This window comes from Diabrotica undecimpunctata, unplaced genomic scaffold (assembly GCF_040954645.1).
Source record: "Diabrotica undecimpunctata isolate CICGRU unplaced genomic scaffold, icDiaUnde3 ctg00000962.1, whole genome shotgun sequence".
NCBI lineage: Eukaryota > Metazoa > Arthropoda > Insecta > Coleoptera > Chrysomelidae > Diabrotica > Diabrotica undecimpunctata.
Window position 1 is genome coordinate 1 of NW_027312346.1, and position 25,558 is coordinate 25,558.

The 25,558-nt window shown below is 32.4% G+C and overlaps 1 long non-coding RNA gene across 1 annotated transcript; it reads left to right on the plus strand.

Moving 5' to 3' along the window:
- The first annotated feature begins 7,574 nt into the window (after positions 1-7,574).
- Positions 7,575-25,203, plus strand: LOC140431606 (uncharacterized). The gene is made up of 3 exons (XR_011949705.1): positions 7,575-7,732; positions 21,409-21,627; positions 25,107-25,203. It is a non-coding gene; the product is annotated as an uncharacterized lncRNA (long non-coding RNA).
- The last annotated feature ends 355 nt before the right edge of the window (positions 25,204-25,558 follow it).

The window sequence follows — 25,558 nt, forward strand, 5'->3', positions numbered from 1 at the left end:
ACGCGCTATCTCAGAGTATAGTATCCCGCTTGATAAATTATGGGAGGCACTGGGGAAAACAAATATAAATATAGAATTGATTGAAGCAGTAAAAACGTTGTACTTTCAACAAACAACAAGAATTAAAACAGGAAATCTGATAACACCGGGATTCAAAGTGACTAAAGGACTAAGACAAGGATGCTGTATATCCCCAACATTATTCAAAATATACCTCGAAGCAGCACTCAACAAATGGAAGAAAAAATGTAAGAATATGGGCATACCACTAATAGACTTAACTTTGTACACTCTGGGCTTTGCGGATGACCAGGTCATCATCGCACAGGACTCTGAAGACCTTAGTTATATGATGAGAAAACTATTAAAATAGTTTACAGAGTGGGGTTTGGAAGTGAATATGGAAAAAACTAAGTACATGAGTATCGGAGGAGATCAACATAACCTTCTCGTAGAGGAAAATCAAGAGATCAAACTATGTGATAACTACAAATACCTAGGAGTAAAAATCACTCAAGACGGAAAATTAGATGCAGCCATTAAGGAACGAAATACACAGAGAAGGAAAGGCATAGCCTTACTAAACAGCGTACTGTGGGATAAAAACATCTCTAAAGACAATAAAAGAAGAATATATAACACTATAATAAAAAGTATCACAACATATGGATGCGAAGTGTGGCCCCTAAAAGACAGAACAGAGAAAATGCTTAGAGCAACAGAAATGGACTTCTGGCGGCGCCGCTCGGCGGGAATCTCCAGACGCGACAGAATAACAAACGAGAGAGTCCGAGAAATCATGGGGGTTACACATAATATTGTTGATGACATCAAAACGACACAACTCAGATGGTACGGACACGTAAGGAGAATGCCGGAGAATAAAATACCAAGACAAATTCTTGAATGGCAACCAAGAGGTAGGCGAAGACCAGGAAGGCCTAGAAGAAGTTGGAGAGAAAGAGTTGATAAAGAAATCAGAGAAAGAGAACTGGAGGACGATCTATGGAACGATAGAATGAGATGTAGATTGGAAATCGGAAGACGTCGAAGAACGTTGTAAACTGACATTATATATATATATATATATATATATATATATATATATATATATATATATATATATATATATATACTTCACAAACGTGAGCAACAGTTCTAGTAGAAGTATACGGATTAACGACAAACTCTTTTAACACAGAAATCTGTTTATCTTCGGATATACGTTTTCTTCCTGTCCGTTTCTTATTTTCTTATCTTCTTATCCATGGAGCAAAACACTCTGTCATTTTTCGGCCGAAACCTAGAGATAGATATATAGGTAGATAGATAATATATAGGCCTATAAGACACTAGGCCAGAAGCCCCCAGGGTAGTGCCGGATTAACCAATTCCGGATAAAATCTTAACCACCGTTTCAGAGAGGAGGTCTTGTCACTAAATAAAAAACTAAAAACTTATAAATAACCATACCTATTACCGTAAATCACAAAATATTTCAGACGTTAGGTTCATAAATTTTCATCAATTAGCCTACATTTGTCCACTGCTGAACGTAGGCCTCCCGTAAAATTTTCCACCTATTTCTATCTTGAGCTTCTTGCATCCAGTTGGTGGTGATGCTCTTGATATCATCCGTCCATCTAGTCGGTGGTCGTCCTCTACTTCGATATGCCTCTTGACTTGGTCGACATTCCAAAAATGGCGACCAAGACGTTAGGTTATAAACTAATAAATAATATTAGCCATAAATTTCAGATCCCTGGTTTAATTTCCTCCTCTGTCCTCCTGCTTCTTTTTCTTCATCATCCCAGAAATCAGACGTTGTACTTCTCTCCATTCTTTCTCTCCTCTCAACATTATGTTTACCATATTTCTTTTATTCAGCTCAAAACTTATTCGCCTCTCGAAATCTCCCCTCTTATTTGCCCATCTCTGGCAGTTAAAAATGTGGGCGGGAGCGTCCGGTACCACACAGACATTACAATCTAATGCCTATTCTATTTGTGAAGGTGTCAAAACTACCATGTCTGGTCAGAAACTGGGTCAGGAAGTAGTCTAGTTTCCTGAACTTACATTCCCACCACGGTCTCAGATCGGGAATAAGCTCCTTCGTCCACCTTGCCTTTCCGCTATCATTCAAACATTCTCTCTTCCACTCTACTATCGTTCTTTCTCTCTCATTCTCATCTATATTTCCATCCATCATCCTTGCATACACCCTCGCTCGCTCTTTGCACAACAAAACGATCGGTATCACCGCTCCAATGACATATAGAGCCTCATTCGAAACCGTCCTATATGCGCTAGATAACCTGAGGAGCATCTGCCTTTGCGAAGTCTCCATCAGCTTAGCGTATTTCGCAGTATTCAGTACACTACACCACACGGGGGCAGCGTAGGTTACCACCGACTATTTTGGTAGGTTTGATATTTAATGTATGCTTTGCCAAGGAGCTCCATTACATCATAAGCTGTAAGTGACCGTTCATTGTTTCTTAACCACTGCCTTATTTCCTCACTGTAATAAGTTTTGAGATAACCCATTAATATTTTGTCCGAAGGTTGAAGTTTGTGTGAGGGTGGTATGGACACAATGGTAACATGGTGTGTTTTTGCCAAATCGATCATTTTAATATTTAGAGTGTGGCTATGATGGCTATCTAAGTGTAACAACACAGGTTTCTCCTTAGTAGGATGGACAAAGTTGATAAAGTGCTTAAACCATTCAGTTAAGGAGTTGATTTAAATCTAACCTGAAGGATGCACTGCAAAAATTGTTCCTGATGGAGCTCCTTTTTTCAATTGTTCACTTATATTTTTTAATATAAGGATAAAATTCCTGCGTATTTTCCTTACTAAACCCAAGAGCCCTGCTATAAAATGTTTCAGTAGGCTTTCTTTCTGACAGTTTTGTTTTGTGCCGTTTATGAAATAGATTGCTTCACTTTTTGCCAGCTATTTCTTCTTGCCATTTCTCTGGGTCATCTGCGCGGCCATTCTTCTTAAATCACTTTTTGACCGTTTTGACACACTTAGACCATACTTATCTTTGCTTAATCTTATTAGTGTTGTCTTCGGCACATTAAAATGTTTACTCGCCTTCTTCCACCCCATCTTCTTATTTCGAACTGCATCAATGGCCTTAGTCATTTTAGACGGACTTCACTTTCCCTATTCGACCTTCCCCATTTAATTGATTTAAATCGGTGAATCGGTGAAATCATTAAATATGTAAGATAATAAGTAAGAGAGAGACAGAAGATATATTTTCTTTCTCTTACTATCTCGAGAATAAAAATGTTCCTTTTGTATATATATTTAATATTATATATATATATATATATATATATATATATATATATATATATATCATTAGGCATGTTAAATTATAAATTAAAACTTGTAAATATCTCAAGAAATTTCAAATGTGTACTTATATACACAACAAACAACAATTAAATATTGTATTTATCAATGTCAGATAAATTGACAGTTGTATTACCAAACAATATTTTTTTTATTAATATTGATATCATGGTAAATTAAACATATGCGTAAGTAAGTTACGTATATTGTCATTTTTAAATACTTATGAATATTTCATGTTAATTAAATTTGTATTAATATTATTATTATGGTATTATTATTATGGTAAATTAAACATATGGGTAAGTAAGATATGTATACATATTGTCATTTTTAAATACTGATAAATATTATTTATTATCTTAGCATTTTTAGAAGCGGAAACATTTATTTGTTATTTTTTCTACTGATTGATTACTTTATTTTTAATTAATAGCGTACTTATTTATATAAAATGGTATATTAAATTAATATTAAGTACATTGTTTCTTTTGTAAACAACTGACCTAAATTTGTTTAAATCGAATCTTAGGTTAGAGTTTTAAAATATTCGAACTATAATCGTAATACACATCGCCTACTTAGCCGTGATCGTCTAGTCGACTAGTTGTTCGGATCCCACGTTGTGACCGTGATAACCCAGGTTCGAATTCTGGTCACGGCAATGTGCTAACATGTCACGGTGAGACAATTTTTTGTTTTTTTTTTTTGTTAAAAAATATTTAAAAATATTAATTACTGTGTTTAAAACAATAAACTGTATTTTGAACAAATTTTTACAAACAGGTGTATATAAAAAATACTCAAACCCGCTCAAAAAAAAATTCGTTTCGAAAAAATTATTGTTGAAAACGAAAAATTCGATAATTCGCATTTTTTTTTATTTAATTTAACGTGCTTGTGACACCTCGTGCCCATTAGCACGAGGCACCGTGGATACAATTATATATAAGGTACAATTACATATTATAATATACTATAGTTATATATTATTTAGTAGGTTTTCTAGCTTCAGGAACTGGATAGCTGTGATGACTTGACTCTGGTTCGATAATATATCTGTGACGTCGCCCTTCATGCCCAGTTCTTGGCGTCGTTTATTGTATTGAAGGCAGTCCACAAGGATGTGTAGAACGCTTAGTGGAGATTGGCAATAGTGACAGATTGGCTTAGGTGTAGAATTCATTAGGTGACCATGTGTAAATCTGGTGTGACCGATACGTAATCTTCTAGCAACAACCATCTCATTTCTAGTTATATAACGATTTTACAAATTTTTAATGGAGTTTAGAATAAAAATTTTACAATAGCGATTCATTGCTCAGTTTTTGAAACTCTGAGATAGCGCGATACATATGCGTAAGTAAGTTATGTATATTGTCATTTTAAATACTTATGACTATTGTATTTTAATTTGTATTGTATTATAATATTGATTTATGTTGCAGTGTATGGTATTGTATTTTTATATTAATAACAAAATAAACAATGAATTTTACTGCAGGGTATGTGTAAATTTTTTTTTTGCATTCAACATTTTTTCACAGATTTTACACAGACATCATGGTAACTGGAAATATTCCACAAGAACTAAAGCGCTCTAAGATAATAGCCATACTAAAGCCAGGCAAACCCGCCGACAATCTAAAAAACTACAGACCAATTGCGCTTCTCTCTGCCATCTACAAACTATTAGAGAGGCTTATATATATATATATATATATATATATATATATATATATATATATATATATATATATATATATATAATAGAATCAGTACAGAACTGTACCAGGCGATCCCAGTCGAACAAGCGGGTTTTCGACCAGAACGAAGCTGTGTAGACCAGGTAATGTCACTCACCACCTACATTGAAGCGGGTTTCCAAAGAAGACTTAAAACTTTAGCGGCATTTATTGATCTCTCAAAAGCTTACGATACAGTATGAAGAAAGGGCCTTATATACAAAATTCTCCGTGCAATCCCCTGTAAACCAATAGCACGCCTAATAGATAGCATGCTCAACGACCGAATGTTTCAAGTAGTGATGGGCACAGATATCAGCCTACCAAAGAAACTTAAAAATGGCCTACCACAGGGGTCAGTGCTCTCTCCACTACTATTTAGCTTATACCTAGCAGATATGCCGGAAACACAGTCAAGAAAGTTCGGATACGCCGATGACTGGGCCCTCGCTACACGATGCAGAATACTAGAAACGTCTGAAGAAGTTCTGACGGCAGACTTATACACATTGGGCAAATATTTTCGCAAGTGGCGACTTCAACCAAATGCATCCAAAACAGAAGTTAGTTGCTTTTACCTGAACAATAAACTTGCTGGAAAGGAACTCAACATACGGTTTGAAAATACCACACTTACCCACAACAAAACACCGAAGTACCTGGGCGTAACACTAGACAGAACGCTATCATTTAAAGAGCATTTAACAAAAACTGCCCAAAAGTTGAGTACAAGAAATAACATTATACAGAAGCTCTGCGGTACCACCTGGGGAGCATCGGTTTCCACTCTCCGCTCTACTGCCTTAGCCCTTGTTTTCTCGACCGCTGAATATTGTGCTCCAGTCTGGCTACACAGTCCACATGTAAAAAAGGTCGACAATCAGCTGCACAGCACTATGAGGATGATAGCTGGTACAATTAAATCAACTCCCACCCAATGACTTCCAGAATTAAGTCACATCCCACCTCCACATTTACGACGAGTCGACGCACTTACACGTGAATACAAAAAGATCATGAACAATATAAACCTGCCGTTCCACCAAGATACCGAGGATGCACGAAATACCCGTCTCCGTTCTAGAAAACCACCAATGAAAACGGCAAGAATGATACATGAGAAGTTCAACATCACGAATGCATGGTCCCAAGAATGGAACGAATGGCAAAATAACATGCCCTGCATTGCCCACAAGCCACCAGGTTTTGATCTTCCACGCAAAACATGGTCCACTCTAAATAGGATCCGAACCAGACATGGCAGATGTGCATACATGCTACATAAATCGGGAAAGAACCCGTCTCCTCAATGTGATTCTGGGGAGAACCAAACCATCGACCACATTATTTAAGAGTGTCCCTCAAGATCCTACAATGGTAGCACTGAAGACTTCCTGTTTGCAACTTCAGAGTCAATTGATTATATTAATACACTTGATGTTTGTTTGTAACTATTTAAAGTTTGTCAAATACCTATATTACTAGTGTTTGTGTATTTGTTCTAAATGTATTGTAATTTCCATACGATAAATAAATAAATTTGCATTTAACTAATTTCATACATATATAAAAATAAAAATATACATTTTCATCAAAATATTATTATATTTTGATGAAATCCTTCTATTACAAGTCAAATGTTGTTTATGTACAGCAAACGATGCACCATATACCTATATACCTAATTCTGTTTCTCTTTCTGCTCTCTTACCTATAGCATTACATAAAGGATTGTGCAGATTGACTCCCATAAAAATTTGTAACGGCGAACGCGTATATAGAAGTATAACTTCTAACGGCTGCCACACCCGTTTTTTTTATTGGCTTTGGATTGCTTAATTCATTCAGCCACGATAGATAATAAATACTGTTCCTACAAAATTAAATATTAGGTTCATATATGTATGTAATATCCTTATATTTAATATTGCAGCAAACTGCATGTATTATCTACCTTGGATAAATGGATCAAACAATCCAAACCCGGTAAAAAAAAGAAGAAATGACAACTGAGATGTAACAAACGGCGAGCAAAATATGCTGTCCAAAGCCACGAATAAGTAAGTAAGTTAAATCAAATAATAAGAACTCTGTAGCAGACCTTGGTCGCATTTTAAAACATCCTTGCACAATATGCAGGTTGTATGCACTTTATAAACAAAGTATATATAATTATACAGAAAGTTTTTTGCAATGAAATTATTTGTTCAGATAATTAACAGCTAAATAATTGTTATTTTCAAACAACGCAACCGATAAAAACTTTTAATGACCACTGGTAACGTCTAAGACGGAAGAGTTTCTTCCCTTGTTCCTTTAATTACCACTAATTACCACTCGGGTATACTTGTTCCACGTCTCTACAATTTTATTTAAGCTGGATATCTCGAAATTGCGATTTGTTAGTGAAAGTAAATTTATGGTTCTGACATAGATCCGCAGTCGGTTAATTTTTTATTCACAAGATTCTTTTTCTCTTCGGGAAGTGGTGTTTGAATGTAATCAAATTATGATTGTGTAGTTTGTTCGACTAAAGGAACTGTGTTGTTGCTTATTAGGTGATTGTGAAGTAAAAGTGAGACCAAGAAAGTGCTTTCAAACAGTGATACATTAACCAGGTATATTAATTTTATTTTATTTTTAATTATGATTTTTAATAATTCTGGTATTACATTTTTTAGACAAATAATTGATCGGCCAATTAACTGTCTTAAGCGGGGTTGGCATCATCCCTAAAATCTTAAATGAAAAGGGGGGTCGAATGATCCATTTTTTGAAAGGTCTTTCAACTCCCTTTATAATGATGTAAAATTCATGTATTCAATTCAGTAGTTTTGGAGATTTATTGATTTAAAGTAGACTTTAATAGGTACATCAAATTAGTTTGTACTTCTTTCAGAAGAAATTTGAGTAAAAGCATTTTCTTGATAAGTAAATCCTTTTACTTACTACGCCCATGGTTTATTAATAATAAAAATAGCAATTGAAGTGTCCTTTGTGACAAAAAAAGTTGTTTCTTGAAGAAAGATAAGTAGAGAATGCCACGTACTTATTTTAAATAGGAAATACTACATTGGTTTGCGATTGATTTGACCAATCTTTGTTGTTAAAATATCATTTATTGCTTTATACATAAATTAACCATGGTATATTCCACGGCAGAAAGGGTTGAAATTATTGAAATATTTTTCGGAAATAATCAGTGCGCTAATAGAACAGCACAAATTTTTAATGAGCGACATGAGAACAATAATGTGCACCGAAAATATGTTCTAGAACTTGTAGCTAAATTTCGGAAAACTGGATCAGTCGCCAATAAAAAACGTAATATTGAAAATCCTATAAGGAACGAAGCAACAGAAGTGCGGGTTTTAGGGCGTTATTGTAGATCCTACATTAAGTACCCGCAAATTGCAAACTTCGTGTGGTGTTAGTCGACGTACTATCCAACGGATTCTAAAGGCCCATAATTTTCATCCGTATAAAATTCACCTTGTACAAGAACTTAATGAAGACGATTTTGATAAGCGATTAGAATTTTGTGAAGTTATGAGTGAACGAATTACAAACGATGAACAATTTTTATTTAACATTTGCTTTTCCGACGAATCTTCCTTTTTTTTAAATGGCGAAGTAAATCGTCATAATTGTCGATATTGGTCGGACTCTAATCCCAGAATTTACCATGAGGTACGCACATAGCAGCCACAAAAATTAAATGTTTGGGCTGACATTTTTGGCGATCATTTGGTTGGTCCTTTTTTCTTACCTGGAAATTTGACTGGTGAAATGTATTTGGAATTACTGCAAAATGCCATAGATCCTGCGCTAACAGATATAATTGAAAATCAGAATGATGGTCGATACGTTGAGAATATGTTGATGTTCCAACAGGATGGTGCCCCAACACATTACGCATTAAGAGTTCGGCATTATTTAGATCAGACCTTTCCAGGTCAATGGATTGGTAGAAGAGGTGCCGTTGAATGGCCCCCAAGATCGCCAGATTTATCACCTTTGGATTTCTTTTTGTGGGGTTACTTAAAAAGCAAAATCTATGCTACTCAGCCAACATCCTTAGAAGATTTACGACAAAGAATTGTGAATGAGTGCCATCAAATTACTCCTCAAATATTGCAAAATGTCCGGCAACGTTTTCAGCAAAATCTTTATTATTGCATGGAAAGTAATGGTGGTCATTTTCAACATTTACTGAGCTGACAGGTCAGTTCATTCTTTATTTTTTTAACAACTTTGCTGCTATGTATTGATCTCCTCTTACGATGATGTATTTTAACTTTAATTTAATAAATCTCCAAAACTACTGATTTAAAGTACATGAATTTTACATCATTGTAAAGGGAGTTGAAAGACCTTTTAAATGATGGATCATTCGACCCCCCTTTCCATTTAAGATTTTAGGGATGGTGCCAACCCCGCTTAGGGGGCTGCAAATGTTAATGTGATTTTATGCCAATTTTGTTTCCCCCTCGATAACAAAATCAACGGGTCCAAGCGTTTTTTTTAAAAAGGAATCATCTGCCAGTAAATGCATCTGTTTCGTTTTCGGTGCGCCACCCTGTATAGGTTTATAAAACATAGATATGCTGGTTTATTGTACTCGATGGCCTTTTCTGTAATTTGTCTTAGTACAAATTCACATTTGCATTCGCATTCGCGAAATTTGTGCGAACGTTTTGCGAATATGAATATAAGAAAAAAAATTTGAAGATTAGGTTAATAAATAAAAATCCACTCACTTCTCAGTTTTTTTATTAAGAAAACTCACTTTATTTTACAAGTTTAGAAAACTATAAAATTAGAAAATAAAAAAGTAAATGATGCAATGTAAACAAATAAAAACAAATTATTCTTTGAAACTGTTATTATCCTGAAGTTTTTAATTTTAGACAATCATCTTGAAAAAGCTAAAAATTATTCAACTACAATCTAAAAACAGTGTTTTTATGAGTAAAGAGTTCAAACAAATAAACATAAACAGTTCGACTTCAGTTAGATAAGTTCGGATAAATTTAGTAATTCAGCAATTTTCGGAACAAGATACATATATTGTACATTACACTGTAATGTAATACAGTACATGATTTGTATAATTGTTCTGAAAATTGCTAAATTACTAAATTTATCTGAACTTATTTAACTACACCCCTTGTAGCATTTTATTTTGAAGTCCCCTCGTATATGTGTTAATTGAAATCCCCTTATATATGCATTATAATAACGAAGAATTTTTTCAATGTTTCTTAGTTCATATCCTTCAATTTAAAACCCAAATAATCTTTTTCGTTCTTTTTAGGTCGCCGCCGTCGACAATAAATCGTTTTATTGTTTGTTTATGTCACAGGCAAAAATTCTTCGATATTCCTTTGTTCAAACCTCCCGATATTGCGTTTTCAAATTAATTTACGTCTTAATTTCCGTTGTGTTTAGTTTATACCCTAAGTGCTTTGTTTGTTCTAACTTATGCGAGCAATTTTTAAAGATAATTTCGTCACTTTCGTTGGAGCCGCGGTGAAGAGCGGTGATCTCCAGTGGTCCAGCGTCATGTCCAAATTCACGTCGAATTTGTAGTTTTCCGTTTTTGTCCCTTTTCAGGGAAATCTTCGTCTTACGTAATGGAAATCAATTTTAGTAGCAGTTAATCGTCTATTTCTACCTGTTCCGGTTGTTAAAGAGGCAGAGTCATAAGTTTTGTGCTCAGTGCCGGCTTCGGCCTCAAATGGTCGATCCAATTTGCAGTGTGAGATCCAGTCCCTTGTTCGGTGTTCGTGTCAGGTTCGTCACGATTCAGCTCCGATCCACGTCAGATTTCGTTTCAGATTACGCAAATGGTTTCCTATTCTTCCAGAGTTTCGTTCTTGCAGTTTCAGTCCAGAGATGTAACAAGTTTCAGTGTTATGTGCGAAATTTTGAAATCCAGGTAACATTTTTTTGTGTAAATTTAAAATAAAGACAGACATTTTTTTTAATAATTGCTTTCATACAGGATAAAAATTTGTAATATTTAAAGTAGTAAATTTTATGGTTTGACTTTAGCTGTAAATTTATTTGTTCAGTTATTTTAAATTTAATGTTAATTTATGACAGCCCGTTTTAGCATTTTTGATTTGTTTTGTTTTCTTTAAAAGAAAGGTTAGCTTACATTTAAATTTTGTAAGTTTTTGTAGTATCTCCAACTCCTGGAAATTGTAAACAGATGACACATGTAAGTTTTTTTTTGTATTTTTGTATTTTTCAGCTATTGTTATAATATTTTGTATTGCCTTTTTTAAGCATTCTTGTGTTCTCTATGTTTTGTAACTGTTTGTGGGACACAAAAATAAATGTTAAATTTTGTTTCTTAACATTTTGTTTATTCTTTTTTTTATTAACCCTTTTTTTGAGTTTTTATTTGAAAAAGATATGTTTTTTTTATGTTTAGTAATTATATCTCCAGTTGCAACTAGCTGGTTGTAATAGGTATAATTAGGCACCTCAAGTGGCTCCCTATATTAAATTTCTTGAGGTGTTTCCGGTTTATTTTCATCCTGTTTGTCCCAAGAGATTTATGACCCTTTATTTCATTTTTCTGGTAGTTACCCCAATCCGACACCCTGTCTTTTACTTATCCACGACCCCAGCTCTCCAACTAACCCCTGAGTGCCCGTTCGCACAAGTAGCGTTTATTTTGCTTACCATATCTTCGCCCCAAGAAATTCTATTCCTCAATCTTCTACCCCCAAAATCTTACCCTATGGTAGGCAAAATATATCGTTACAACCTCACGCATATGAAACTGACGGTAGTGCCGGAGACAAATAAAATTGCCAAATTAAAAATATTCGGAGTATTCCGGATATTCGGAATATTCGCATTCGCGAATGTCGGTGGCATAGATTCGCATTCGCATTCGCGAATATTCAAAAAATGACATTCGTTACATCACTAGTACAAATGCGGCGTCTACGCAGGATCTTCCGGATTTGAGTCCTTGTTGTTCATCTGATAAAATTGTTAGTTTATTGCTTTTATTGGTTAGGACTTGTGTGGTAAGCTTAAGTGCGGCATTCAGTATATATATATATATATATATATATATATATATATATATATATATATATATATATATATATATATATATATATATATATATATATATATATATATATATATATATATATATATCTATAATTGTTGGGGTCTTCTTTATCTCCTTTCTTGAATATTGCTTTACCTTATGCTGTTTCTCCATGCGTCTGGTATCCTGCAGTACAATATTAGTTTTTGTATAAGTTTTGTCATCTCTAGACTTTTACTTTCTCCTTCTTGTTTTAGAATCTCGTTGGTTATTCCGCCTGATCCTGGTGACTTTCTATTTTTGAGTGAATTTATGGCTCTTTCTACTTCCTGAAAACTGATTTCTATTTCGTGTCTTAATTCAGGTACGTTATTGCGTTGATTATTATTTTTCTTTCCTTTAAACAGTTCCGTCAGGTATCTTTCCCATTTGTTTGCTGGTATGTTATTATATTCCTTCAATTCTGCAATTTCTTTTCGTTGGTTTCTTATGAATATCCATATTTGTTTTTGTGTACCGTAGAATTTGCTTTTCATCCTTTTTGTAAACTCTTCCAAGTGTTCATTTTTTGTTTTACTTACCAACTGCTTTGTTTTATTTCGTATTCTTTTATAGGTGTGTTGGGATTCTGAAGTATTTGATGTTTTTGTACTTCGTGTAGGCCTCTCATTTCTCTTTGCATTTCTCTTTTATTTATTTTCTAAACTATGGTGTATTGTTGTTGTTTCTTTTGTTTAGTATCACTTCGCATTTTCCTAAAGCTTCTGATGCTGCTTCTTCAATGTTGTTTTCTTGGCTCGCGTTTATATCTTTAATGTCGTCTATTTATTTCAGCTGTATCTTCTGTGCTAACCTCCTTTGGTACATTTCTCTTGTAAAGTCGTTCCACAGTGATTTTACATTGAATTTTTCCTTGGTGATCTCCTGTAGAAATAGTTTTGGTGTTATTTTCATTTTTATCTTTGCTAGTACTATTGTTCTGAAGCTATTTTCTTGTGGTATGTTAAAGTTATTACTCTTTAAAGGGGAATAAGCCAAAATTAATTATTTTTTAACAAATTTTATAACTGTCTTTTTTAAAAGGAAAATGAGAAGTTCTCTCGATGGTATCCTACCAAAGATATCGGCCCAAATAAAGAATGAAAAATCAATTCCAATTGATAGTTCAAAATATAAACACCTAATGGAATTGCTAGAATGGGTACATTCTATTTACCATTCCTTCTATAAATCTTTAAAAATAACAAAAAAAATAACAAAAAGTTGTTGTTAATATTTTTGTTGCTGTAATTTTATTTTGTAGTGTGAATTTAAAATTTTTTCTTGTCACGTCAAAAAATATTTTAAAACGAAATTTTCAAGACAAATAAATTATCTGCATTTATTAGTCAGTAAATAATAAAATGTTTTCCAGACGATTCAGAATAAGAAAAAAGATTCCAGCAGAAAAAAGATAATTTTACCAAAGTTTTATTTGCAAAATTATATTAATACTGCAGTAAATGGTTTTCACCCAACGCAACGGCATTAAATCACGTCTAGTATGTGCCATATATCTGATATTTGTAAACAATTCTAAAGCAATCGCTATATGCTTGTATATACTACTAGTAGCAGTTTATTAGTGTATTAACTAGTGTAAACTATATCAGCAGTTTGAATGTTGGATTAGTAGTCCTCCAAACCACTTAAGTACTTAAGTTGAAGCTTCTGATTAACTAGTATTGATAGATACTCTCACAAATAGTCCAGTCGAAATAAACCAAAGTTTAGAATAAGAAACATTTTTCTTTAGTACGACAAGAAATTGGAAAGGGTGACGGATAGATTTAACATAATCTACTAATGGTATAAGGTGCAAATCAGATATGTCGTTTGCTAGTAAAAAAATCACAATAATATCACATTTTAACAGCTCTTCGTACATTTTAATATGTAATAATATACTCCTGGTTAAAGAAATTCGGACACTTGCATTTTGTAATGTTTTTTTTTTATATTATGTAGGTGTCAAGTGGTTGAAATGGGGAGAAAAAAAAACATTAATAATAAAAATCGTTTATTCAAAACACTAACAAAGTAATTAACATTGTTCGAAAAATTTAACAAAATAAAAATAAAATTTCAAATGCCCAGAGTTGACTATCGACGAGAATTCACACAGGATCTATTCTTCGTTCACAAATTGTTGAGAGCACGAAATATGCCTCAAACTCATAAAACGGTCGTAAATCATAGGCGTTCCTAAGGTGTTTATTCATTAAATAATAATATAATGTTTTAATACTGTTATATATAATATTGATAATATTTTAATACTAATATATTTAGCAAAAAAACAATTAAAACTTTCACGACTAATGTTGGTTATTATATTATATTAATAAAAATAAGAATTTAACCATTAACAATTTTGTAAATAAGAATAACCTTATCTCTTTGGATATTTCAATACTAATCTTCGCGTTTAATCACTTTACTAGAAAACCTGGAATTCATATCCGAAGGTACTATTCGTTCCAAGATAATTAAGATGGAATTCCCCAGATTTTTAATAATATTAATTATATTCGAAACTTAACTTGAAAGGGTGAAGTTATTACGAACGAAAACAATTTTTTTGTTTAGTACGTTTTTGATCGCATGTAATTTACGGCTCGTCGGTGTTTCCGCGTCTACGGCAGTAATTAGCGTCTCGAATATTTCTTTTGCGAATTACATGCAGTGCGTGAGTGATTTTTTATTCTATATACCTACAAACATATACGTACCTTTCGTTCGTGCTCGTTTTGTTGGATTGTTTGTGATGGCTTCATCATCAAGTTTTACACCGGTACTGTTGCGTACAGTCAGTAAGTCTGTCTATTCATCAAGGGAGAAGACTATTGTCCTGAATGTTCACGATGCTCTGGTTTCTCAGAATCCTACAAACACTGTTCGCAACATAGTCGAAAGTTGTGCCAACATGACTGGCGTAGGAGAGTCAGCTTTATATAGGTTCCTATCAGAAAGAAAAAAACACGGTATAGCTAACCCAAACACAAACGAGCACTTAAAGAGAGGGAAAAAGCCTATTGAAATTAATGAATTTGCCAAAAATGGTATTCGAAGGAAAATTCATGGATTTTTTTTTTCAAAAAAGAAATACCAAACCTAAACAAAATTTTACAAGAAGTTAGAGACGACCCGGATTTGCCTCATATCGGACGAACTAAATTGTGGCAAGTTTTAAAAGAATTAAATTTCCGGTGGGAGAAATCAGACCGAAAATCACTTTTGATTGACCGGGAGGAGAAGATGATGTTGAAGAAGAAATTATCTAAGATTTATACAAATATTCCGGGCTGAAGAAAGGCCCATCTTCTACCAGGATGAAACGTGGGTAAACTCAGGTCATACTCTAAAAAAAATTTGGTCAGATAAAAATATATTAAGCTCCAGGCAAGCCTTTATGGAAGGTTGGTCTACTGGTATCTCCCCACCTTCTGGTAAAGGCAGTAGATTAATAATTTCTCACATTGGCAGTTAAAAAGGATTTGTTAAGCATGGTTTGTTGGAATTTCATTCCAAAAGCACAAAAGACTATCACGAGGAGATGGCAGCTGATGTTTTCGAAGAGTATTTTGAGCAAATGATTGAACACATACCACCAAATTCAATTATAGTATTAGATAATGCACCTTATCATTCACGACTAGTAGAAAGACTTCTAACGAATGCGTGGAAGAAACAGGATATTCTTGACTGGCTGCGGAATAAGTAGCTGCCTTATGAAGATGGAATAGTAAAAGCAGAACTTTTAAAAATTGTCCGGCAACTTCAAGCCGGCAATTTTTAAAGCAAGTTTCATAGCAAGTTCAAGAAATACGTAGTTGACAAAATGGCGAAAAGGTGAAACATCACAGCCTTTAGACATCCCACCCTACCACTGCGAAATAAATTCAATTGAACTCATTTGGGCACAAATGAAAAGTTATGTGGCTAGAAAAAATACGTCATATAAAATACAAGCTGTACGTGAATTGTTATACGAGTCTTTATAACATATTACAAAACAAAACTGGAAAAATGCAGTAAGACATGTAATAGAAGAAGAACAAAAAATGTGGGATCTTGATAACATAATTGATGCGACCGTAGAGATTATTAACCTAATTATTAACCCTCAAGACGACTCGGATTCCGAAGTTGATCCTCTTTATTTTGAATTTGAATAGTTTTCTAATCGTAATTATATAAGGTAAGTAATAGTAGTTGTAATCGTAAGGTATTAAAGGGGAAAGGCGCAAAATGTCGCCTGTCAAAATGTTCAATGTGTTTTAAATGTATCCATTTTTTTTTAATCCTGAGAAAACTAAGCATTTTTGAAAAATTTAAAGGCAGAATGAAATATTTTTTAGAATAAATAAAAAGTTTCTTTTGCATGCAATATTTTCAATTAAAAATTATACTATATTTTCTCTTTTATTTTCACCCCTGTTACATAACATATTAAAATAAACATTGTAGAAGTTTTCAGGGACTTTCTGCCCTGAGTAATAATGTAATCTTTAATTCTGCGTTTAAATTTTTCAAAAATATTTATTAGTTTTCTCCGGATTCGAAAATAATGGATACATTTAAAACACATTGGAAATTTTGCCAGGCGACATTTGGCACCTTTTTCCTTAGTTAAATAAATGTATCTTTTACAAATGGCAACAAACTTTTTATTTTTGAATAAAATAAATAAGTTTTATTAAAAAATACAATTTACATAAGTACAATTTAAAAAATATATTTATTTAGTTCAAATAGTATTGTATTCCTTCAGATATAAGGTGGGTTAGTCGAAAACGTTAAACCGTCAGTTTTAGGTTGGTTTTTACTATTATATCGTATTACCTATCCTCTCTGTATTTCAGTTTTGTAATAAGGGTTAAACTTGTAGTGAGCTATCAACAAATTGTGAACCGTGTATAGGTAGTTTGTATAAAGATTCGCGCAGTATGTGGACGCGCATAAATAAGAAATTATCCCCAACTAAAGAAGCGTAGGACAACATTGTCCTCTAGACACTATCCTATGTACCTGACTGCTGTTAGAGGTCCATGTCAATAACAGCTCATACCATAACACCTCTGTCACCAAACACCCTTCCACCCTTTCTGGGTGAAAAAGAGTAAGGTGCAAATTGTTCTTTGGCTCTCCTCACTCCGTCTGGAGATCGCACGCAAAAGCTGGACTCTTCAGAAAACATTATACTACTCAATTGCTGAACAGTCCAGTCTCTGTGACATGTGACGTTAAAGATCGGATCCGTTATGCGGAAATCTTTATCACGCTGGTCTCTGCACCTTTTTAAGATTATTACGGACAGTAGGTTTTGCCAATGTTCAAATTATTTGCAATAAAACGTATACTGCGATCATCTTTATGAATTGCCAAAACTTTTATATTATTTTGGGTAGCCTTACTAACACATTTTAAAAACACTAATTAACAATGATTTGAATTTACCAGAGTAAACGTGAAGCTTAGCATAAATGCAATAAAAAATGAAAAAAATCTGTTGCTTTTAAAGAAAATAAAGTATCGTTTTCTGCCATGACAAAATGTAGTTTCTATGATGACCGAATTATTTAAACACATTTAAAGAATCGTTTTTATTATTTTAAATGAACGGTTCAGGGTCGTATTTTAAACATCTGCCATGGTGCAATTAAAAAACAACTCAATTGTGATACACATTGGAACGATCATTGACTTCAGTCTTATTATTGATAGATTTATGATTTTTATGTGATTCATCTCCAATATGCATCTTTTTTACAGTTTTCTTCTTTTTCAAAAATCTGTAAATTTTCAAAAATAAAAGAATACCTATTTTCCATCAAATGTTCGGCTAAGCTGTTTTGTTTAATTACAGTTTTGGTAGTTTTGGTTTAGCAATTGAGCATGGAGGACGTAATCGTATAGTTTCCGAAATAAATAAACTTCATTGTAATGTAACTAAGGAAACATTAAACAATAATGGTTTACCTACGACTTTGTGTGCAGTGTCAGAAAAAGTGTAGTAACCTAAGAAAAGGGTTGGTTTCGAAGCCAATTTTGCATTCACAATTTAATTCACATAGGAGCATTATAACTTGGGAAAGAATCACTTTTGATCCTGTCCCAAGTTATTATGCTCCTTTTCTAACTTGGCTGCACCGTACTGAAGACGACCAATAGTAAGAAATACGTATACAGGGTGTTTCAAAAAAGGTAACCCCGTCTCTAGGGTAGGTAAAAAACTGAAAAATAATTGGGGTTTGCTCAGTAAAAAATTTTTGTAACGCCATCTGTTTTCAAGATACAGAGCGTTGAAGAAAAAAAAAAATTACGCATTTTTTACGATTTTGCCGAAACTACCGGCAACATTGTAATGAAATTTTATACGAATATGTTTCGGAAGCCGATACATCCCATAAATTTGTTTTTATATCTGATTCTCATAGAGGGCGCTAGTTACACGGATCGTACTAAGTATTAGTCAACATAACTTTTTTAAGAGTATAATTATTAATCAAAATTTCAAGTCAACTTAAACATCATTCAATTTTACACGAAAAAGATACTCTTGGTAAAACTCGATACTGTGTACCGTTTTCGGAATATTTTCATTTGAAAATTATGAAGTAATAATTGATGCTGGTATAAAATAGTTAGTAACTAAAAAAACTCACACGAACAAAATTAAATTAATGACTAAGAACATAAAATAAAATTCAATTACAGTAAATGTTCAAAATGCCCTCCGTTTTCGCGAATACACAAGTCTATTCGTTTTTCTAAAGATTCCATTAACCTTCTAAACGGTAGGGGATTAGCTATGATGTCATTAAATTGACGTTAAATTCTTTCTTGCAATTCTTGGCTTGAATTTACCTCTGTAGCATAGACTTTTTCCTTAATATACGACCAAACTGTGTAGTCCAAAGGGTTAAAATCACATGACCGAGGAGACCAATGCCAAGGCCATTTTTCAGTTTTTTACCTACCCTAGAGACGGGGTTACCTTTTTTTGAAACACCCTGTATACGGTTGCCCTCCATCTTATACACATATTTATTATATTTTTTTCCTATATTTAAATTAAATTTACATGGATACATATATATATATATATATATATATATATATATATATATATATATATATATATATATATATATATATATATATATATATATATTTATATATATATATATATATATATATATATATTTATATATATATATATATATATATATATATATATATATATATATATATATATGTATCCATGTAAATTTAATTTTAATCTATTTGGATTTTAGAATTACCACAGATACGATGCAGATAATCTTTTTGGGTATTTTACATTGGTTAATGCTTCTATGTATCTATTATATCAATAAATAGACTTCCCGCTAAATGGTTTTTCCGCGTTATATTTCCCAATATTTGTGAATATTTCATTTTTAGCGATTTATACTTTCAGTGTAAAATTTTAAACGATTTTTGGTGTATGTTTTATTATTTAGAGGTGTTAATTTTAAATATGTTTGATTTTGATACATTTCGTTATTTAAATGTTATGTGTATAACCAGAACTCAAGAAAGATCTTAAATACAAAATACACAATTTACAAGGTACAGTATTTTTATCTGATTTAGGTATTTTAAAAAATATCAAAGTTAGTATAAATAATGTTAATAAGCAAAAATGTCAGTTTTTTTAATAAAAATTTTTGATAAAATGGTAATATTATTTAAATTGAAGCCTCAAAGAATCGATTGCGATCTGCTCATTACCTCTAGAGTCACTGTTTGAGCAAGTACAGTTGTTTAAATAATCGCTCTCCGGGATAAATAATTTGGATAACCTACTGTTTTGTCGATCTAGCTAAGATTTAGTACACTTTAATTGCTTTTATTGCTATAATATTAATTGGTTACAATCATTTTAATTGGTTAAAGCGTTCTTAACATTTAAGCAATTGTTCTGTGACAAAAATCTGAATACTGCGCTGAGACTGAGGTTTGTAGAATGTTACGTCTAATCCCAACTATTGTACGGGGTAGAAACATGGGCGTTAAAAGCGCAAATAGTTAAGAAGCTTGAAGCCTTTGTACTTTGGATATACCGGAGAATGTTGAGAATCCCATGGACTGCCAGGGTCACCAATGAGGAAGTGCTGTGAAGGATGGGTCGAGACAAAAAATTGTTGAGAACAATGAAAGTACGCAAGACTGCATACCTTAGACACATTCTGACGAATGATAAATAGAGTCTTCTGCAGGTCATCATGCAGGGTAGAGTCGATGGCAAAAAGGGAATAGGTAGAAAGAGGAAGTCATGGCTGCGAAATATTCGAGACTGGACAAACATGACTGTAGACGAATTATTCCACGTTGCAAAAGACAGAGAAACTTTTAGAAATGTGGTCGCCAACCTCCGTTAATGGGGGCGGCATAGGAAGAAGAAGAGATAGTAGTGTCGTTATTTATAAAACAAAATTTATTAACATTTGTGGATTACTACAAAAACAAACTAGTAAATTGAAAACTTACATTGAGATTACATCTTTGAGAGGGCGCAATTTTATATTTTTTCAGTATGGGGTGATTAGCGTCAGCTTAAATTAAAGTTTGTGAGGTCGCCACCTTTGTCCCCGGTCGCAATTATTAAAAAGGGATTTTTCAGAAAAAGATTTTTTCAGCTTTTTTTGTTTACTTATCCATTATTTTATAATTTGTTAGAATCAAATACAATAATTTTATTTGAATTTAAGTGTTTTTAGCTTTGAACGCCAATTTTAAAAAAATACATGGCGCGCAGAACCCTGTAGAATATTTTTTCAATTTCGGGCTGACGTTTAAGTGTTAACTAAAAATTGAAGTTTTAATGACACAAAGAGACATTAGAAAAGACATTTCTTGATATATCAACATTTAAAAAAATGATATGCACCAATGCAGACATGATTGTTTTCTTCACGCTACATTTGTCACCAAGGTAAAGTTCATAAACAATTGCTTTCCAAAAAAATGTATTTCCTTATGTACTACGTACACCTACTATGATGTAATCAATGAAGTGAGTTTGTATTTCTGCAAAACCTTCAATTTTGTAGCAAAAATTTAAGATGGGGATTATATAAGCGAAGAGATTAAACATTTCATAATAGTAACTCTTAGATTTCCTTTTAGTGTTCCTCAACATTGAAGAAATGCCGACCGTAAAGCGTGACTGCAGTAACGAGGAATTCGACAAATGGTTGGACAGAGATTTTACCAGTGTATTCAGATCGGGATATGTAAATGTGAAAGGGGTAACTATGCCGAGGAGATTTGAGGAATTACAAAGTGATATTTTTAATTGGAATGTGAGTGAGAGAGACGTGTGGATATGCAGCTTTCCAAAAACAGGTAAAATGTTTTTTTAACTGTTAGGTAGATTTAGTTAATTAATTCCCTTGAAAATATCATATTTACATCCTAAACATTAATCTATTAATTCAATTCATTAATGTTTTTTCCTATTGTCGAACTATAGTTATTTAATACTGACTATTCCACAAGTGAGAAAAGAAATTTCATTTACATACATATGTTGCATAAAAAATTGTCTTAAACCCTTATACAAACAAATATATTTTTTTTTAGGTTTATAGTACAGTACCTAATAAGTTCCAAAAAAAATATAAAGTAAAACTAAAGACAATCAAACTCTTAGGTTATAAGTGACATATGTATAGAATATATTATTATAATCATAATAAGTTTATACAGGCTGCTACCAAATTTTCACGACTTCACGTTTCAAGAAACCTACAATACAGCCAAATAAACTTTTAATCCTTTTCCAAATCAAAGTTTATGTAAAACGAAACGATTTTTTCATGAAACTATAGGTTTTATTTTACAAAATCATTGTTTGAACATCGATTATAACGTCAAAATTATCAAAAAATGTCTCCATACAAGCTTTTACTTTTCTACTTAAAATATTTTTAAAAAAGTCTTATTTTTACTTTTCAGTACAATTTTCAAATTATATTTGACATTAGAACAAACAAAAATGGAGACATAATTTGACAACTTGTCTCAGAAGTTGGCCTTCGATACAGTGTAACATAATATATTTTGCCTACCGCATAGGGTATTATTATGGGGGTTGAAATCTTGGGACAGAAGTTACTGGAGTGGAGATAGGGCAAGAAAAATAAACGATACTGTGCGAACGGCACTCAGGGTTTGTTTGGAGAGTTGGGTCGTGGATGAGTTGAATGGCAAGGGGGTTGGATTGGGGCAACTACAAAAATGAAACAAAGAGGTACTAACATTAATCACCTGGAACAAATTGACAAAAAAAAAACAAACAACAGGAAGGACTTCCAGCAATTTAAAATTGACGCCGCTTCGAGGTGCCAAATTATAACGATTACAACAACGAGTTGTAACTATTGAAATAATTATTAAAAATACAAAAATGGTTAGGAGACTTCTCTAAAATAAAAAAAAAACAAAATGGTTCAAAGAAATAAATTAAACATTTAGTGTTGTGTCGCCACAAACAGATACAAAAATACAGATGGCACAAAAAAATACTATATTAATAGTTACAGAGATTTATACCAAAAATAACAAAGGAAACTTACATGTCATTATCCTTTTACAAACTCGGAAGATGCTACAAAAATTTTCAAATGTTAGCGGGCTATAAACTGTGGCAAATAAAAAATTATTACAAGTAAAGAATTATCTCTTTAAATAAAACTATCATAAAGAGGTTAACTTTTGCAGATTGCAGATTAGCTTTTTGTCAATAATCTCAGCTGCAAGTGCAAAAAGACCGTTTTTTTTTTTTTCGATTGTGTTCTGTTTGAAGATAAGGCTACATTCACAAAAATGGAACGGTGAATCGGCATAATTTTAATTACTATGCATCAAGAAATCCCTATTTTGTTAACACTCGTAGTCAAACTAGGTGGTCTATAAATGTTTGGGGTGGTATTGTTGGCGATTATGTAATTGGCTCACATTTTTTGACGGTCATGTGAATGGTGCCATATATCTGGATTTTCTAAATAATCATTTGCCAATACTACTGCAAAATGTATCGCTTAATATTCGACAACGAATGTGGTTTTTACCCGACGCGACAAGGCTTCAATTTATTACACTGCTCCTATTCACAATCATCTAAATAATAACTTTCCTGAGAGGTGGATAGGCAGAGGAGGACCAACTGTTTGGCCGCTGCGATCACCGGAATTCTCAAAAATTAATTTTTTCATGTGGAGCTAGATAAAAGACCTTGTATATCTGAACTCTCCCACAATGCCAGATGATACGAAGAATAGAATAAGAGCTTTTAATAAAATTACTTACAAATGTTAAGAAATGTGGCTCGATCATTTTAATATCGTTTACAAACTTATATAGACGTTGAAGGTGGACATTTTGAACATTTACTTTAGACTTATCTCCTTAATATCACATTAATTGTTACATTTGTTACATTTTATTATGGTTTATATTTTTTGTTAGTTACTTATCGAATAAAAATAATTTTGTTATATTATCACTTAATACTAAATATCTACTTATTTCTACTTACAAAAATTGAATGTATTCCCGAAATTTGAAGAAAACTAAAAATAGTTAGGAAAGTAATGAGTTTAGGTATAGAAAATGCTATATAAAAATAAAAGAGTATCATAAGTACAATATTTCTGAAAAATAAAATACAGGGTGATCCATTTAAAAAAATTGAGAAAATCGTAATTTTGTTTTGTAGTTCACCCTGTATATAAATTTTAGTCAATGATTTCAATTAAACTTAATTTAAAAGCTACAAAATATTGTTTAGTTTATTATATAAAATAATTTTAAGTTTATATATTACTTCTTTATATAGGTACATGGTGTTTGTTTCATAGAGATTTCGAAATAAAAATGGTCACAACTTGTTAAATACTCTAGATACTAATACAAAGTCCATTACTATAAGAACAAGAATTATGAGAAGTATATAAATATCAAAAAATATGTAGGGTGCCCCATTAAACAAAATTGTATTTTTGCAATACCACTTAATAAGTTTTTTGGTACCACAGTGGAATTATCAACCGATATCGCACTAAAAACTCACCCTGTATAATACTAATCATATGCAGCGATTACAGAACTATTGCCCTTATTTTTCATACAAGCAAAAATATGACTTCATATAATTAATGAACGGCTAAAGAACTTTCTACTTCCAGAGATATCCGAACAAAAAAAAAACAAAAAAACAAACAAACAAAAATTCACTAGTGTCTTTAATAATCATAGATGAAGTAGTCGCTAATTACATATTGTATTTCAGGAATTAACACTGTAAAATTTACAAGTAATAGTAGAATTAAAAAGTAGGTGTTTATCACCTACTGTAATTAAACTGTTACAAAAAGTAAAAATATTTAGGCCAAACCTTCCAAAACACTTACACCCAATAAATTCTTGGTGAATCATAAACTTGGGCATTTCTTATACTTTGTGACAAATCGTAAAATGTTAAGGAGGATCTTAAAAGTCAATTAGTAAGTAAAAAGTTCCACTTGGTTTACAGTAACGAATTAAAATACTAGCACCGCTAGAACAAAACGGACGATTAGTACCGTCCCCAAAATTAATGTATTTTATTAGGTAGGTACTACCTAATGAACTTTGCGATATACAACCAAAATGATTTAAAATATATAGCCATATGCGATATGTTCACATTATATTGCCATAATATGGCAACATATTATGTATGTGTGTTTGTATGTCTGTGTGAAATAGTGAAATGTTTTTTGATTTATTTTACCACAATTATACATTCAAATCGATTGTCATTGATGAAATATTTGTTACAGGAACCACTTGGACGCAAGAAATGGTCTGGATGATCATGAATAACTTGGACATAAAAAAAGGTCAAGAAAATTTGGGCATTCGATCGCCGTTTTTGGAGTAAGTGCTTAAAATATAAAAAATAAAAAAAGTGAAAATACCTCTTCGGAGTATGTATTAAGTAGTAATGGTAAAAATACACAACTTTGTCCCATTTCTTTGCTTAGATGTTGCGTATCCGTACTATTTTTATTTAATATTACCACAATCTGTTGGTGTCAATAAAGATTTCTCACTTATAAATACTATGTAATAATTTATAAGAAGATATTTCTGCTGGTCTCGAAATTTTTGAATAAGAGTTGTGAAAGTGTTCTTCTTCTTAAAGTTCCATCTCCTATCGGAGGTTGGATATCATAACGGCTATGGTCACTTTGTTGGCTGCTGCTCTGAAAAGTTGTAGTGAACTACAGTT